Below are 17,440 nucleotides of genomic sequence, written 5' to 3'. Positions count from 1 at the left end.
TTGTTTGGCAGGTCCGGGCTGGGGATTCGAACCTGCCACCTTAGGTGTACGTGGCTGGCGCCTTAGCCGGTTGAGCTATAGGCGCCGAGCCAGCCCTAGACTTTTTTAACAATTTTTTTCCATTTCCCCTACTACATTCTGTATGTCCTAAGGTCTATTTTTTGGGTTCCTGTCTGTGTCCCTTGACCCATCTGTTGAATCATGTACAGGCTCAGAGGTAAAAAGAGCAAGGTGTGCTCAGGTAACATGGGCAAGACTGAGGGATTGGGTCCAAAGAGTAGGGGGCCTGGATTGTAGTGGGCAGCCTGGAAGGTCAGGCTTTACAGAGTCCATTTAATTTGTTGAGCTGTGGGGAGAGTGTTGAAGGTTGTGAGCAGAGGGGTGAAGGGCTCCATCAGGCTCTCCAGGAAGGTCCCTGTGGCTGGACTCAGTGGAATCCTGTTACGAGTGGATGGACAGGGTCCAGCACATCTGCTCAAGAGAACAGGTGTAGGTGGCGTGGAAGCAAACAGGTGGCTGCAGGATGTCACTTGGTAGAGCCTACAAAACACGGAAGCTGACAGACTTGGTTTAGGAGGAAAGTGGACAGCCGAGAACGCCCCAGCGTAGCATCTAGGTGGTTTCGATAATCATTCTATGAACCAGGATTTTTTCAGATTGTAAAAACTTACATGATGATGGTTTAATATAAAGCTGTATGTAATAATAATTGTAGAAAAACTTAAGTGCTTATTCTCTGCAGCTGTACTGTGTAAAATACTTATATGTGTGTTATCTCGATCCTCACATCCTCCCTGCAAGATATTTGATTGGATTCCTATTTGACGGGTAAAGAAATGAGGCTCACAGAGGCTATTAATTGCTTAAGATCACACAACTGGTAATTTGGGAATTGAAGCAGGTTTGTCTGTTTCCAAACCCAGGCTTGTGCCTGCAGTAAGGATGCATAGAAAAGTCTCCCGCAGCTCCTCGGTCAGCTTGGATCCAGCTCTTCCAGGGTTGGGGTGTATAGCATCCTAGGGAATTGGGGCACTGCCTGGGCGTGGCCTGGTGGTCCCTCTCATCCTCTGTAGCAGGTGTCCATTGCCTCCTGTTGCCTTCTCTGAGTGTGTTCTGTGTTCATGCTCCTAAAACAGGATCCAGTTGGTCAGCTGGTCATCATATATACTATTGCCTTCCACTCTTTGTGGAAGTGGCCAGAACCTGCTTCAAAGAAGCCTAACTAAAAAGGGAGTATCTTTTGTTCCTGTATCTGGGAGGTCCACGGGCTTGTCTCTCTGGCTTGAGGTACAGCTGGATCTCAGCGGTCATATAATCCTCCAGACTAGTGCTGTCAATTTAAGTTAAGTGCAATTAAAAATTCAGTTCCTTGGTTGTACTAGCCACATTTCAAGTACTCAGTGCCCACATGTAGCTGGTGGCTACGGTACTGAACAACATAGGTACTGAACATTACAGATCATTTCCGTCATTACAGAAAGTTCTGTCGGACAGCACTGCTCAGAGATCCGAAGGCCAGACCTCCCCTGAGGACTTCCAAGGTCTGGACAAGTCCAGAGGTTCTATAGCACGTGGTTTGTCTCTTGCGCAGGAATGCTCCTAAACTCCCACTAGGTGGCGCCAAGGAGGTGGCCACAAATGTATCTATGGCAGCTGAGAACTCAGCCTCCCTGGGCCTGTGGACAGGAGCAGAGAGAACTGTCACATGGAGAGTTTTCCAGTCCCACAGTCCACATCCAGTTCAAATGTAATATGCTGTGGGGCCTGATATCTCCCACATTTACACACATGCAGGTACATGCATCCAAATGTGACCACACAGATTCACCCAGGGTCACATACACAGTTATATCTGTTCTTAGGAACATAGTCCTAAAAACACACAGACGTGGTCCATGCCACATTCTGTTATAATGGCAACAAAAATAGCTGCCAATACCCCAGTACTCACTGTGTTACTTCATTCCGTCCTCACACCTGTCTTGTGAGGTGGCTCCTGTTCTTAAATGGAAGAAACCAAGGCTCAGGGGCCAGGCATGGTGGCTCATGCCTGTAATCCCAACACTCTGGGAGACTGAGGAGGGTGGATTGCTTGAGCTCAGGAGTTCAAGACCAGCCTGAGCAAAAGTGAGACCCTGTCTCTGCTAAAAATAGAAAAACTAGCCTGGTGGTGTGGTGGGTGCCTGTAGTCCCAGCTACTCAGGAGGCTGAGGCAGGAGGATTGTTTCAGCTTAGGAGTTTGAGGTTGCTGTGAGTTATAATCACATCATTGCACTTTTCCAGAGCCACAAAGTGAGGCTCTAAAAAAAAAAAAAATAATGGCCAAGGTGCAGGGAAGTTAAGTGGCCTGCCCCTGCCCCAATCACACATTGGTACGAGTCAGAGAGTCAGAGCTGGCCTCCAGCCAGGATGGGCTCTGTGTACACTTAGTTCTGAGCACAGGCACCCAGGTCTAGGACCATGTGCAGTCCTAGGCCAGTCCCAGGCATCGAAGGGTGGACTTGTGCCTGCAGTCACACAGACACACACACACACATGCCGCTTTTCCCCTGAGGCCTCATGCTGGTGCTGGGGTAGGGGTGCGTGTTCTAACAGAGGAGTCAGGTATGGGGAGAGATGACTGCTGCTCTCCTGGGATGTGAGGCTCAGACATGGGGAAAATGTCTTGGTAGAGTTTAAAAAGCCATAAACAGGCTTCAGCAGTCACGGGTCGCGGTGCAGACATGGCCAAGTCCAAGAACCACACCACACACAACCAGTCCCAAAAGTGGCACAGAAATGGCATCAAGAAGTCCTGATCACAAAGATATGAATCTCTTAAGGGGGTAGATCCCAAGTTCCCCAAGAAGCACAACAAAAAGGGGCTGAAGAAGATGCAGGCCAACAATGTTAAGGCTGTGAGTGCACCTGCTGAAGCTCTCAAGGCCCTTTTAAAGCCCAAGGAGGTTAAGACCAAGATTCCAAGTGTGCCAGCCATAAACTCAGTCAACTTGCCTACATTGCCCTCCCCAAGCTTGGGAAGCGAGCTCGTGCACGCATTGCTAAGGGTCTCAGGCTCTGCCGGCCAAAGGCCAAGGCCAAGGATCAAACGAAGGCCCAATCTGCTGCTTCATCTGCAGCTCCAGCTTCAGTTCCAGCTCAGGCTCCCAAAGGTGCCCAGGCCCCCACAAAGGCTCCAGAGTAGAGGCATCTGTCTGCCATGAGGACAAAAGGACTGCTGTGACCTCTAGGCTGCTGTTTATATGGGTCTTCCTGTGCTATTTGTACAAATAAACCTGAAGCAGGAAAAAATAAATAAAAAATAAAAAGCCATAAACAGGGGTGGTCCTGCTGGATCTGGTGTTATGGGGTAGAGGATGGTGTAGGCCTGGCTTTCTGATACCTGACCTCTGACACTTTCTCTGTTTAAACCTGAACCCAGGTTTTCCAGGTTCTGTTGTAGAAACCCTACCAGCCAGCGAGTAGGATGGGTCCCCTCTTTCCCCCGGACCATATTTGTTCCTGGTCATGTGAGACTGGGAAGGCTGTTTTCAGAGGTCACGTCTGATGTCATGTAGACTTGGTCTCCCACCCTGGGCCCATGTTCCTCAGAGTAAACTGGAACCCAGCCTTTATCTGGGGAGCCTCAGTGATGTCTGCATACTCTGTCCCCCCAAACGGTGTGGATTTGGGAATTCGTAAGTGTTTGAGAAAGAAAAACCATTAGGATTCTGATTTAGTGAAAAAACCATTTTTCCTTCATCCCCCCCCCTCCCTTTTCCTTTATCTTTTTCTTGGTGTCTCACAATCCATTCTGAGTCCATGCCATATACAGAGCATGTACTATTATCTCTGCAGTGAAGGTGGCCCTGGGACCTTCTTAAGTAGCAGTGCCCCACATGCTCCTCTCCGGGTCAGCTGTCCAGGACTCTCAGATCACACACCCACCCACCCGAGGTCAAAAGAGGCAATCCCTGAATAGCCCTTTAACCAATACGACTGCTGAAAAGAATACAGAGTAATCACTGGGGAATTCCTGAGCAAACAGAGTGGGGAACCAACAAAATGGAGGAAGAAATAGTGTATTTATTGGTCACTAATTCTGAGCAGAAGGAAGGAGGCTTGGCCAGAGAGGAGGAGGAAGACGCAGGTGGAGATATCCGTGGTGGTTCTAAAAGGGAACGCTTGGAATCTTCGAGGAATTTCACTGTATGGCTGCCTCCCCCATTGTCCCCTTCCCGGCTACAGGAAAATCATCTTCCATGAAACTTAGGAACCAGGCTGCACAGTAGGAGGTGAGTGGCGGCAAAGTGGCTTCATCCTTATTTATAGTCACCAGCCACTCCCCATCACTTGCATAACTGCCTGAGCTCCGCCTTCTCCCCCTCCAGGTGCCTGGTACCTCTCAATCAGTTGTTGGTGCCAAAAAAGCTTGGAGACTCTGGTCATACAGTGTCCAGTCTCACCCCCAAAGCTTTCAAATATAGACAATGGTATTTGTCTAACCTGTCACAGTAGGGTCGTGTTTTGGCTTACGGTCTGGACAGGAGGAGGGAGAAGATAGGAGAAGAAGCTTTGCTGTTATAACTGGGTCAGAATTGGAGTAGAGAAAGGAAGAACGTGAGTGTTCATGCCTTTGACTGAGCTGTTGGCAACACTGAGGTCAGAGGCAGGAGAAATGAAGCTATTTGTTTATCTAATGAATATTTATATTTATTTATTTAGATATTTATCTAATGCATATTCACTAGCTTTTACTTTGAGCCAACCAGTGTTTTAGGAGTCAGGGGTCCCTTTGTTGAATCCTGCCTCTGCCACTCATTACTGAGGTTACCTTGGGCAGCCCCCTGAACCTCTCCGAGCCTCTCTTTCCCTATCTGGACAGTGGAGATGATGAGAGCAGCGTCCCTACTTCATAGGTATGTTTAAAGATTAAGTGAGATAATATGAAAGTATTTGGCACCATCCTTGGCACAGAGTTAGTGCTCATCACCGAAGCTGTTGCTGAAGATGGAGTGGTTAGGTGTGACTAGGGTCTGGTCCCTGCATCCAAGGAACTCATACTCCCTGGGGGAGATGGACATTTAAGTCATTTGCAAAGGAAATGTGGTAGAGACATGGGAAAAGCAGTGACTTCTTGGTGGTATCAGGGATGGCTTCCTAAAGGAAGTGCTCTTTTAAGGTGGAAAAGGAATCCCCGATGAGGAGAGGGTTGGAGGGAGAATTTCAGACTGAGGAAACAGCAAGGGCAAAGGTTTGGGGTGCATGGGGAAGTGTCTGGGGCATGTGGAAAATAGTCAGGGTTCCAGAAATGGATGGAGGGACATGGCAGGAATAGCACAGAGGCGAGTGTGAGGTCTGCTCAGGGAGGGTCTGAATGTGGTGCTGAGGCATTGACAGGTGCCCCAGAAGAGTAGGATAGGGGTGGGTCCACTTATTCCTCAGTGCCTTGAGAAGGTAGCTTTGGGGGTCCCGGGATGAGTTAGGGAGGGAACGGTTACTGTGCTCCTGAGGAGGACTGGGGGCTGAACCCCAAGGTGGATTAGGCTGGGTAAGGCCCTGGACAGGTGGGATCCTCAGACAAGGGAGTCTGGTCCCATGTAAAGGGGGCTCATGGAAACAGGTTTCACGCCCAGGGGATCTGCAAAGTAGTCATGTGGGCCATGAGGAAGGGAAACCCAGTCTGTGGTGTGGGGGTGGGGGAAGATAATGACCTTAGCCTTGAACACGGTGAGTTTGAAGAGCTTGAGAATCATCCCTATGGAGTTTGAAGTTGGTTCTTGGAGAGCGAGGCCGAACGACTACAGAATAATTCATCTGGTCAATACTGGGTGCCAAAGCCTGCTGTGAGTGCACCCGTGGTGGACAGCTCAGACCCTACCAGGCCTGTGGTACTTTCCAGTGGGGGTGAGGGCAGAGAGGAACAGAACAAAGAACTCAGAAGGCTGCAGATGGTGCTGAGGGCTGTGAAGGAACCAGAGCAGTGAGGTTACGAGGGTGTGGGTGGACATGAGGTGGCTCAGGAACAGTCTCTGCATAGAAGTGATGCTTGTGGACCGGGCGCAAAGGCTCACACCTGTAATTCTAGAACTCTGGGAGGCTGAGGCAGGTGGATTGCCTGAGCTCACAGGTTGGAGAACAGCCTGAGCAAGAGCAAGACCCTATCTCTAAAAATAGCTGAGTGTCGTGGCGGGCGCCTCTAGTCCCAGCTAGGAGGCTGAGGCAAGAGAATAGCTTGAGCCCAGGAGTTTGAGGTTGCTGTGAGCTATGATGCCAGGGCAAAGTGAGACTGTCTCCAGAAGTGACACTTGAGAGGGGACCTGGCTGTGAGGATATGGGGAGAAGAGCATCCCAGGCAGTGGGAAAGCCCTGGCGGCTGTGAAGATGAGGAAGAGCCTAGGCTCTGAGAGCAGGCTAGGAAGGTGGGGACAGGGGGACGGGGACAGGTAGGGGGAGGTGGTTTAGCCTTGTCCTGTGCAGGCTGAGAGTACAGATAGTCCTCGTTGTGCCAGCAGGTGGCACTGTTAGTCTAGGACTGGACATGGACTGGAACACAAATGGACCCTCAGGTGCGTTGGGCTCAGGCTCGTGACTCCCAAAGTGGGCTCCTGCTGGCTCTGCCCCCTTCTTCTGCCCCCGGGGGCGGGGGAAGCTAGGGCAGAAGAGCAGTTGTAATGGTTTCCTGACTGCTGTGCTTCCCGATGGGTCTTGTTTTCAGCATTTCTTTGTTCCCCTCCTCTCTGGAGGTGACCGTGCACTCCCCATTTCTGGATGTCTGTGTCTTTCTCCTGTCCCTTTGCTTCTCTATTTTGCTCTCCCAATCTTTGCTCCTCCCTCTCCCTGTCACTCCCTGGGGCAGCTGCTTCCTGTCTCTAAGATTAATGATTTGCTTTCCTGATGTAGCTCAGAGGGAGAGGGTGGGGAGTTGGGGTCAGGGAGCTATTCTTTCTTACTCAGAGCCTTCCTCTCCTTCCTGTGGCTTCAGTTCTCCGTGAAAGACTGGGGTGGCATAGTGACCCTTCAGCATGGAATGTTCCCAGGAACCCTTAGCTCCAGGACCCCTCAGACCCACTCCCAGGGCCCAGCCTGGTTCCCCTTCAGCATATCCAGCAGGCAGCCCTGGCTTTACAACCTCCCTGACAGTTCCAACTAGGCCTTGAATTGAGAAGGGAAAACTGGATGGTATGACATATGATAGATAGATAAAAGAGCAGAAGAGCTCGCTGTAGGGTTTTTTTTTTAAGACAGGGTCTTGCTCTGTAACCTGAGCTAGAGTGCAATAGTACCATCTCAGGTTCCAGCAACCTCTGCTGGGCTCAAGAGATCCTCTTTCCCCAGCCTCCTGAGTAGCTGGGACTATAAGCGTTGGCCACTATACTCGGCTAATTTCTTCTATTTTTAGTAGAGGCGGGGTCTCATTTTTGCTCAGGTTGGTCTCAAACTCCTGGCCTTAAGTGATCCTCCTGCCTCGGCCTCCCAGAGTACTAGAATTACATGTGTGAGCTACTGTACGTGGTCTAGGTTGTTACGAAAGGATTATTTTAGTTGACAGAGATAAAGCTTCTATCTTGTACCCCATGCTCTGTGGAGACCAAACTAGCCAGAGCCTGGTGTTGGTCTCCATTCTGTTAGATGTTGGAGTTAAGGCTGTGGTTTAAAGGGTCCTATCCTTGGCTTTGGTTTGTGTGCACGTGTGTATATGCAGGGTTGTGGCAGGTGTACATAAGTATGTGTGAAGATCTGAGAGCAGGGTTAGGCGAGGGTGACGTGCCTGTTTCCAACTTTTTATTTTGAAAATTACCAACGTGAACAAAAATTAGAAAACGAGTACAAGGTAACACCTGTATTCACTTAAAGTCACAACTTTTCACATTTTGCCCTAGTTTTCTCTCTTTTTCTCTGCATAATGGTAGTCAGATAGAGAAAATAAGTCTCAGACATCGCGGCACTTCACACCTAAATATTTCAACATGTGTCTCCTCAAAATAATGTCATTCTCTGATATAATGGAAATGCTCTTATCCCATATAATAAAATTTGTATTAGTTTAGTAATCTATTATGCAGTCCACATCCAAATGTCTCCAGTTGCCCCTAAATTTGAGTATGGATGGCATATTATATTATTAACTTATGGTTAATGGACACTGATTGTACTTAGTTGTCACATCTCCTTTTGTCTCTTTAAATGTAGAACAGCAGACCTGGAAAAGATGGTTTGTAGAACGTCCCACATTTTGAATTTGTCTGAATGTTTCTCTTTTTTTTTTTCCCCAACGTTTTCCTTGAATAGTCCTTGACTTTACTGAAGGAAGATAAAATGAGTGGCCTGCTTACTAACAGCAAGGTGGAAGGGAGAAATTCCTCCCTCACGTGTTTCCCTCCCCTTTGGGTAGAGGTTCACTATGTTAACTAACTAGGTTACCAGTGGCCAAAACCTAACTCTAATTGGCTTAAGGAAAAAAAAAAGGTTCCAAAAGATAGAAAGGAAATCCAGGAAAACTCTTGTATTTGAGATACATATATATATGTATAAATAAATAAAAAACTGGCTTTAGGATCTCCTGGATCCAGGTGGGTGAGACAGTATCATCAATCTGTTTGTCTCTGTCTCTTGGCTCATCCACAGGCACCTCTCCTCTCATGTTACAAGACAGCTACAGGCAGCTCCAAGCTGCCACTTTGGAAACCTCAGTGGGAATTATTATTGTTGTTGTTATTGACAGTGTTGCACTCTGTTACCTAGGCTAGAGTGTCATGGCATCAGCCTAGCTCACAGGAACCTCAAACTCCTGGGTTCAAGTGATCCTCCTATCAGCCTCCTGACTAGCTGGGACTACAGGACCTGCTATGATGCCTGGCTAATTTTTCTATTTTTAGTAGAGACAGGGTCTTGTTCTTGCTAAGGCTGGTCTCGAACTCCCAAGTTCAAGCAATTTTCCCACCTCAGCCTCCCAGAGTGCTAGATTACAGGCGCGAGCCACTGTGCCTGGCCCTCAGTAGATATTATTAAGCTTCTTCTTTCTTTCCTTTTTTTTTTTTTCTTTGCAGTTTTTGGCCTGGGCTGGGTTTGAACCCGCCACCTCTGGCATATGGGGCCAGTGCCTTACTCCTTTGAGCCACAGGGAACACCCTCTTTTTTTTGTTGTTGTTGCAGTTTTGGCTGGGGTTGGGTTCAAACCCACCACCCTGGGTATATGGGACCAGTGCCCTATTCCCTGAGCCACAGGCGCTGCCCAAGCTTTTTCTTTCTATGGTGCCTGTAAAAACTAGGTGTTCACTGTCTCTGGACCAGCTATGTATATGTGTGCATTCCTGAAGCAGTGGTGGTGCCCTGGTGACTAGAACATGTGGATTGGCCAGGCCTGTACCATGTACCCATCCCAAAGCTTAGAGTGGGTAGGCTGAGAGAGGGACAGTCCCACCTCAACCACAAAACCAGCAGTGGCATCACGGTGCTCCACAAGAGAAAATCAAGATGTCAACAGTAGGAAGGGACCTGGGTACACAGCAGGTGGAAAAGCAGATTCTGCTTCATCTGATGAGAGGCACGGTGAGCCTCTGCATAATGGTAGTAAGACAAAGAAAGGCTCATCTGAGCCTCTGATTGGCCGAGTCAGCTCCAAGTCTCCAGGGGCCTCCAGTCCTCTTCAGTTTGGATTTGCAGGATCAGCGTCTACCGGGACCCTCTGTATCTGGGCTCATGTTCTGCTTCTTAGTAGCTGTGTGATCCTAGATGGGAGAACAAACCTTTCTAGGTCCTGGTTTACTGGTTGAGCAAATGAGAATGAGGTTCATTTTCCTTCTCCACAGGGCTGAGCGTATTCACACTAGGTGTGAAAGTCCTTGCACACTGTGCAATGCCCAGGGGAGGGGTTGTGTTTATTGCTCTGCAAAGCGACACTTCTGCTTCAGGGCGAGCAGGGCCTTGGAGTTTTTCCTGGGATAGTTGGGGTAGTGACCTGTACTGGGCCACAGAATTCTTGGGATTTCTCTGCAGATGAGCATAGAATGGGGCAGAGCACTATTCCACAGTGCTCTGGGAATCCAGAGATGGACTCTGCCCTCCGCTTGTCTTCTGAATTCCAGGTGAGGAAGGGAAGAAGGTAGAAGTCAATGGATGAGCTGGTGTGGCAACTCCCAAACTGGACCTGGGAGAGGTGACATTAGTATAAGCACCAGCACTGCCTGACACTGGTCACCAGAGAGAACGCTACATAGCTCAGACTCTCAAACGTATAATTCTCCTTTGCTCTCTCTCTCTCTCCCTTCTGTCTCTCTTCCTTCCTATAGTATTTATTCCACTCCGTCCTTCCCATAGTATTTATTGAGAGGATGGTGGTAACCAAGATATACACGGTATCTACCTTCACGGAGTTTACATTCCACTGGGGGCAAACAGATCAACAAATAAGCACACTGACAATTTAAAAACTCACTCCAAACCTCAAACTGGAATACTGCTATTCCAGGTGTTAGGTGCAGAATAACCAAGAGGGTATACGTACGTCAGGTGAGCAGTCAAAGAAGGCCTCTCTGGGGAGGTGACATTCTTTTGGGACAGATCTACAGCTGAAGAAAACAGGTCAGATGATTTCCCTGTTGGATGGTTAGGCTGCATTATATCGTCAGTTACATGTCTGTCTGCACTTACCCCCCTTGCATCCCTCTCCACTGCCTTGCAAGGCTGGGTGGGTTGAGACTGTTTCTGGTTCAGGCTCTCCAAGAAAGGGAGGAAGAGCTTTGCTTTTTCAGCGTCACAAAGAGAGCGATTCCCATCACTGAAAGGGGGCCGTGTGAAGGTCACTGCTGGCCTTACTGGGCACGGTCTTAGATACCCTTCCCCATGCATTCCCTTGCTGGGAAAGGGTGACAGTTGGTTTTTATGCCACAGCTCACTCTGATCCTTGGAACTGATCTGATGCATTCAAAAGAAGGAAGTTATTGAAACACTTTGGTCCTTTCGTTATCAGCTGTGAACCCTCATTTGTGACCCAGGTGCCCCCCATCCTACCTTGTGATATCTAGTGAGTGAGGAGATGGGGTAGAGGAAAAGAGGGAAAGGAAGAGTGTGGAGCCTCAGGGTGAAAGGAGAATGACCAGCACAGTTTCTGAAGCTGCTTTGGGAATTAGGGGACGGTTGGGATTGTGGGAACTGAATGGGAGCTAAGTGAGCTTTCCCCCTAGGAGTGGAGACAGTGTTGCTTACAAAAAAGGGCTTTGATTACACAGGGGTGATGCAGGCTGGACCGCAGGAGGAACTTTCCTAACAGACAGGGTGGCAAGGCCCCAGGAAGCAAGCTGGATAGAAAGCTTGCAAATTGCAGATAGGCAGTTGCTTAGCAGGAAGGCTCAGAGCTCTGGGCTGGGCAAAGCTGTGTCAACAATGAAGATCAGCTTTGTGTTTGCCTTTTAGGCTAAAAGGACTTAATGTCAGGGTGGGAAAGATCATTAACACATCAATGAGTTAGAGTCCAGAGTCTGTAGTGAAGGAGGCTGTCGCAGGCTGAGCAGAAAGTCTTTGAATAAACCTACCAATAGGGGCGATTTCCCTCCAGAAAGGAATATCCAGCCTGCAGTTCTTTAGGAACCGATCGAAGAAAGGGATGAGTTCAGATAAAAAGGGAAATAGATTAGAATCTACCAGGAATTAGGGAAGATAGGGCTCTAACCTATGGATTTTCTGGTTGACCAGGCCTGTGAGGCAGCAACCCCTGGCAGAATCTCTAGTCCGCACGATGGTCTGCATGTGGTGGAATGAGAGGTGTAGCCGGTGCCTCTGCCTCTGCCTCATCCGGTCCTGGCTCCCACCTCTGCACACTGGCCACCTGAATCCTAGGTCAGACACTCATGGCAGTGCCTCAGTCTTGCTAAAAACTCTTGCTTGTAGCAAATACATACAAGTGAGGAGGAAAAAAGGGGAGCCACAGAGAGGTTCTCTGGTGGGGGTTAGAGCACCATTTAGGAGCCGATGGCTCCTCTCTGCCCCTCTCGTGATTGTCATGCCCTGTGATTTGGTTTCCCAGACAGTGAGCAGCAGGGACTACACAACTGTGAGTACAAGGACCCAAATCAGCTCAACAAGAGAGGCCACTTAGGGATCACTCCCAAGGTGCTTTTACATGCATTTGCATTATAAAAATAGATGATATTTATCTTTTGTCTATAAAATCAATACATTGTTTTTACATCAAACTTGTAAATAGAAAAATGCAAAGACCATGATAAAAGTTAATTCCAGAGAGCTATTAACCTTTCTTTTCCACTGTGAACATTTTCTTCAATTTTTAATAATGGAACCTGTCCGGCATACAAAGTAAGTAGAGCTTTCCCCTCCTTCAACCTCAGCAGTTATCAAATTTCTGCCATTCTTATTTCATCTGTGACTTACCTATTCCTCTCTCACTCTTTTGTTACTAATTATTATTAGTTTGGGCTCTTTTTTTTGAGGTAGAATTTACACACATTGACATGCACAAATCTTAAGTACACATTTTCAACAAATGCATCCCTCCCTCATCCCCATATAGAACATTTCCATCTGTCCAGAAAAATCTCCCACACCCAGAGGCAGCCACTGTTCTCATTTTTTGTACCTTAGATTGTCTGTTTTAAAGCTGCTTATAAATGAAATCGCATAGTATTTTTTTTTTGTATATGACTTCTTCACTCAGCGTAATTTTTTTTACAATGCATCCAAGTTGTTGCATTTATTAGTATTTTGTGCCTTCCTATTATTGAGTGGTGTTCCACTGTGTGGATAGACCACAGTTTGTTGATGGACACCTGGGTCGTTTTCAGATGTTGGCTATTTTGAATAAAAGTGCTATGAACGTTTTTGCACAAGTCTTTATGTAGACCACGTATTCTCATTTAATCCTTGCGACAACGTTAGGAGCATGGCACTACTGTTACCCCCATTTTATAGATGAAGAAACTGAAGCACAAAGAGTTAATTCCCAGTCCAAGGCTACACAGACAGTAAGAACCAGAGGTAGGATACTAACCCAGGTTTGTGTGACTGCAGAGTCTGTGGTTTTTAATCTCTCATTGTCGTTAGTGTTTGCGCCACGGCTGTTTGGTGTCATTAAGTGTAGGTACAAAAGGACGTTTTACTTCAGTGGCCCATTGCTTCAGTACTGCATTTTAGTTGACTACAGAAGTTGATATTGACAATAATGGATCTGACAGAGTCCCCAGGAAAAGGTTACATCAAACCTGCCTTTTAAAAAGAACAACAGTATGTAAGACATTTTAGAGACATTTCTAGCCAGGGTCATTACAGTAGCAGCAAGCAAGCAAGTGGGCAAAAAGTTTTGCTACTCAAAGCTCTCGTTGTCTGGAAGTCTCACATAGTTGTAATTCGTCATCTCCCAGAGAAGCCAGGCACAGAAGGCGTTACTGGATATATAAAATAGTATATAAATAATACATGTATAAGAAATCACTCTGTTCTCTATAGAGCCAAACAGAATAGGTTTTTGGAGAGTCTGCTGGTTCTTGCTTTGAAAGATGTTGCTAAGCAATGTTGCTAATATTATGGAAAGACAGCTCCCTCCCAGCTTTTCCACTCAGCCCCAGAAACCCTGGAGTTGGAAGTGGCTTCAGGGGTAGCAGCAGCTGGGGGGGAAGGGTGATCATCGGTGATGTGGGGGCCAGGGACCCTGACTGAGAGAGGGACTGTGCTGCAGGCTGCCGGATTCTTGGCTGCGTTGGCTTTTGATTCTCTGGAGTGACCTCCGGGCAGCCTCCGTGTAAAATCACCTCTTTATGTTCATCAGAAATTTCACACACAGAATTTCCTCCCCCAACTTTTTTTTTTTTTTAACAGACACCAAACCAGATCCAGGAAGAAGAATCCTTTTGAATGTGGGAAAAATTATAATCATGCAGCTTAGCACTTACAAAAATTCAAAAATCCATAAATAAACCTTGAGAAAGGAAAGAAATATTTTAAATACTTTCGGTAACCCAAGCAACATATGACAACTCCTTTCTTCCTCCCTCTACCTGCTTTTTGTAACCTCCGATCAGGAAATCAGCAGAGTTTGGAATGACATCACACATTGCAGGCTCCCCGTTGGGCGCTCTGGGTACCAAGCAATGTGCCCCCCCAGGGCTGGACATTTGCCACCGAGTGGGATTTGTGGGTTTCCTCAGTGTGGTTTCCTTTCCCTGGAGCTTGGAAATGCCACACAAGGCACCAAGATCCATTTCCAAAATCTGAGCCAGTTCATCGTCAGATCCTCTGTTTTCTGTGATGTGTGTGGCTCTAGGAAAGGAGGGCTGAGCTGAAGTTCCCAAGGCTTGTCTTTGAGGCCTCTCAGCCCTATCCGGGGATGTTCTGGCCAGTTATTATCACTGAAGGACCCTGTTGTGGTGGAATGGACCCCTTTGGGGGCTAGTTATGTTAGGAGCAAGGAAGAGAATCAGTATGTTGGCAAAGATTTTTTCCTGCATCTTTCTCTTTTAAAAAGAGAAACTGCTGTCCCACCTCAAATGACCTTTTCAGTCTATCCCTTTTCTCCACCGTCCTATGGTGGCGTTCCAAAGACAACTGCTGTATTCCAGCAGGGGGCGCTGCTGTACCTGCCAAGAGTGAAGTCAGCATGTGTCCTTAGCAAGTGCAGGTGTAAACCCAGTGCTCAGAAGTGTGAGATGTGAGGGAGTCTTCGAAGCGATTTCCCTGGGCTGGTATGTGTATGTGTGCACTCTCAAAGGCAGAAGAGAGTGGGGGTGCTAGCCAGCTTTTGTCTGACGTTGTGTGGTTATAACTCTTGCATGGCTCCAAAGGTTATGTGATCCAGGGGATGGCTGGGGACCCTGCCCCTGCAGAAAGGGAAGGGCATGACATCTGAAGACATCTGGTTTTCATAAAAGGCCCCGCCATTCTTGCTTCATGGCCTCTCTTGCCCCCAGCCACCCCAACATTAGCTACTCTGTTGCCACTCTGCAGTCACTTTGCAGAGCAATGGAGGCTCAGGGAGTCAGGGAGTCGGGGAGTCGGAGGGCAGGTGGAGTGAGGAGGCAGCATCTGCCACAGGCTCTCTGTCAGACCCAGTACTAGCAATGGGGCTGATTCTTGGTTTCACACCACTGTGTCTCCTGGAGCAGGTTCCCAGACACAGAAGGCCCTTTTCTTCAAGACCAAGCATGCGTGTCTGTCTGTCTCAACCCACTGGCCCCTCAGGAATGGGCTGTGCAGCTGTCTGCCCTCTGTTCATGATTAACTTTCCTGTCTCCTCCTTTCTCCAAATCCCACACTGGCCTCCTCAGCCTTTGGGGTTCTCTTGGATTGGGGCAGAGACCCAGACTGGCAGCTGCCTGCCACTTTGTTCTCAGAGACTGAGGGCTCTGGGAAAGGCCTTCGAGATACTGCCATCTGGGACATTCCTTGCTGGGCATAAATTGTTGGGTGGGATGGGATCTGGAAGAAGACCCCTCCTCTGACAGCTGCAGTCCTCACTGACTTTGCTTCCTGCGGTCTGAATGTGTCCAACTTTCTTGGTCTACCCCAAAGTGCCCCATGGATGTGGCCTTAGAACACCTTCAAGTCATGAATGTGACAATTTTTCCCTTTCAAACTGTGATTTCTTCAAGGATAGTGTTTGGTGCAAGTGTGTCTCTAACACCTAACACTGCCTGTTTTTCTTTTTTAAGAAAGGTGCTTCAGACTCAGAGCCTTTGTCAGGCTGGTAAATTTGTATTTGTTTTCATGGTATGAACAGCAAGTGATAAAGAATTTTCATTTAGGGTGGTAACAATGTTTTCTTTTAAAATTAAGTAAAAGTGAGTTGATTTAATTAAATCAACCTTAATTAATTAAAGTTGATTTAGTTAAAACATTATCGATAATAACAGAGTAACATGACGTTAGGACAAAAAATTGTGAAGGTGATATGCGAATGGCCCAAATTTGGCTGGCCAGACCAACTGTACAGGGTGGCCAGAAATGGTCTTGTTTTGTGGTTTGGTGAGTGTTTGCCCTGTCTGTTTTGGGCAAGGAGAGCCTGAGGTTTCTTTCTCTCCTCCTGGTCTCTTGCACAAAGCTGCACAAATGTTGGTGGAATGGGCAAGCCTAACATTGATCATTGTTACATTTTCTGCCATTGATGAGCGTCCTTGCATTTTGGTGCCCCCTCTCTGGGGTATGGGTGTGAGGGTCTGTAGGGGGCTGGGGTAGCAGTTAAGCAGGGAAATCCTATCTGTCTGTGCTCCAAGGTGGCTGTGGGACAGAGCCAGAAGGAAACCTCTACCTCATAGGGACCCAGGAATCAGAGTCTGAGAGTTTGTGGTCTTTTGGAGACAGCTTTGTGTTTTCAGCCACATTGGAAACATCGTGGTTGTGGGGAGCTGAGAGAGCCTGGGACCCCAGAACAAGCATGAACAATGGAACTTGTCTGGTGGAAAGTCTTGTCTTGTGGCTTTCATTCTCAAATCCTGTTACCCACTGTGTCCTGAACTAGCTCCCAGGCAGTGGGATATGGGTGGGAACTACTCATATTCTCACCCACCGGGCACGGGGTCAGGCCTTCCGTTGAAGTGTGACCTTCCCCTGTGTGTGGATAAAGTATACCCCATGCTGGACCAGACTTATGGCCAGTGCTACTGTCATCCTCTTTGCCATCTAGTTAACTTGTCTGTACTCTGTGCTGCCCTGGGTGAGGGAAGCTCTGAGCTATGTGCTGCAGTCCTTCTGTCTTCCTCATCTGGGACACTCATTTTTCTTTTCCCCAGACCAATTCTCAGGTCACTGCTGGTATAGTCTTTGCAGCCTGCCTAACTGCCAATCCCAGGATTGGGGCCTGGGTCACTCAAATCTCTGGCTATAAATAGATGCTCATGGCTGTATCTGTGATCCCCCACCGTCCAGGCAGGCTGGGGCTGGGGGCAAAGTCATTGTTAATGGATGTGTTATAAACAGACTAGGCGCATTTCTGAACCACCCTGTTACCCCAGGGAGAGCCAGGGCTGAAGCTGCACCTCAGGCCCTTGAACTGTCTGCAGCTCTTTTCCTCCTCCAGCAGGGTCCCCTTCCCTGCCTGGATTTTCTGTTTGCTTGAAAGCCAGACTGTATAAAAAACAAGCCAAATTGCTTCAGGGACTTCTTTGGCCCCAACAGGGCTGTTTCCAAAGATGGACTAATTGGCTTGTTTTAATTCCCTCCAGCCCCCTGCCCGCTTCCTTCCCCCCAGGGGGCAAAGTGGTTAGTTATGCTTGGTGGAGGGCAGAGGGGGCTGGGGGCTGGACAGCAAATGGAACTGGATGAGGGGGTTTATGTGTGCACCCGGGGCCAATAATAGAGGTCAGGTCATGGCCCTTTCCCCAGGAGCTGGCGTGACCTGCCGTCCTTCGGTTCTGAAGTAGAGATGAATCTTGGACAGGGTGTGCAGGAGGCAGAGAAGAACGGACGCGGCACGTGTGCCCTGGCCAGCCCTGGGGCCCTGGTGCCGGTGGAGTGG

The sequence above is a fragment of the Otolemur garnettii genome, unplaced genomic scaffold (assembly GCF_000181295.1).
Source record: "Otolemur garnettii isolate 467f Iridium unplaced genomic scaffold, OtoGar3 scaffold00145, whole genome shotgun sequence".
Classification (NCBI taxonomy): Eukaryota; Metazoa; Chordata; class Mammalia; order Primates; family Galagidae; genus Otolemur; species Otolemur garnettii.
This window is presented reverse-complemented; position numbering follows the sequence as displayed.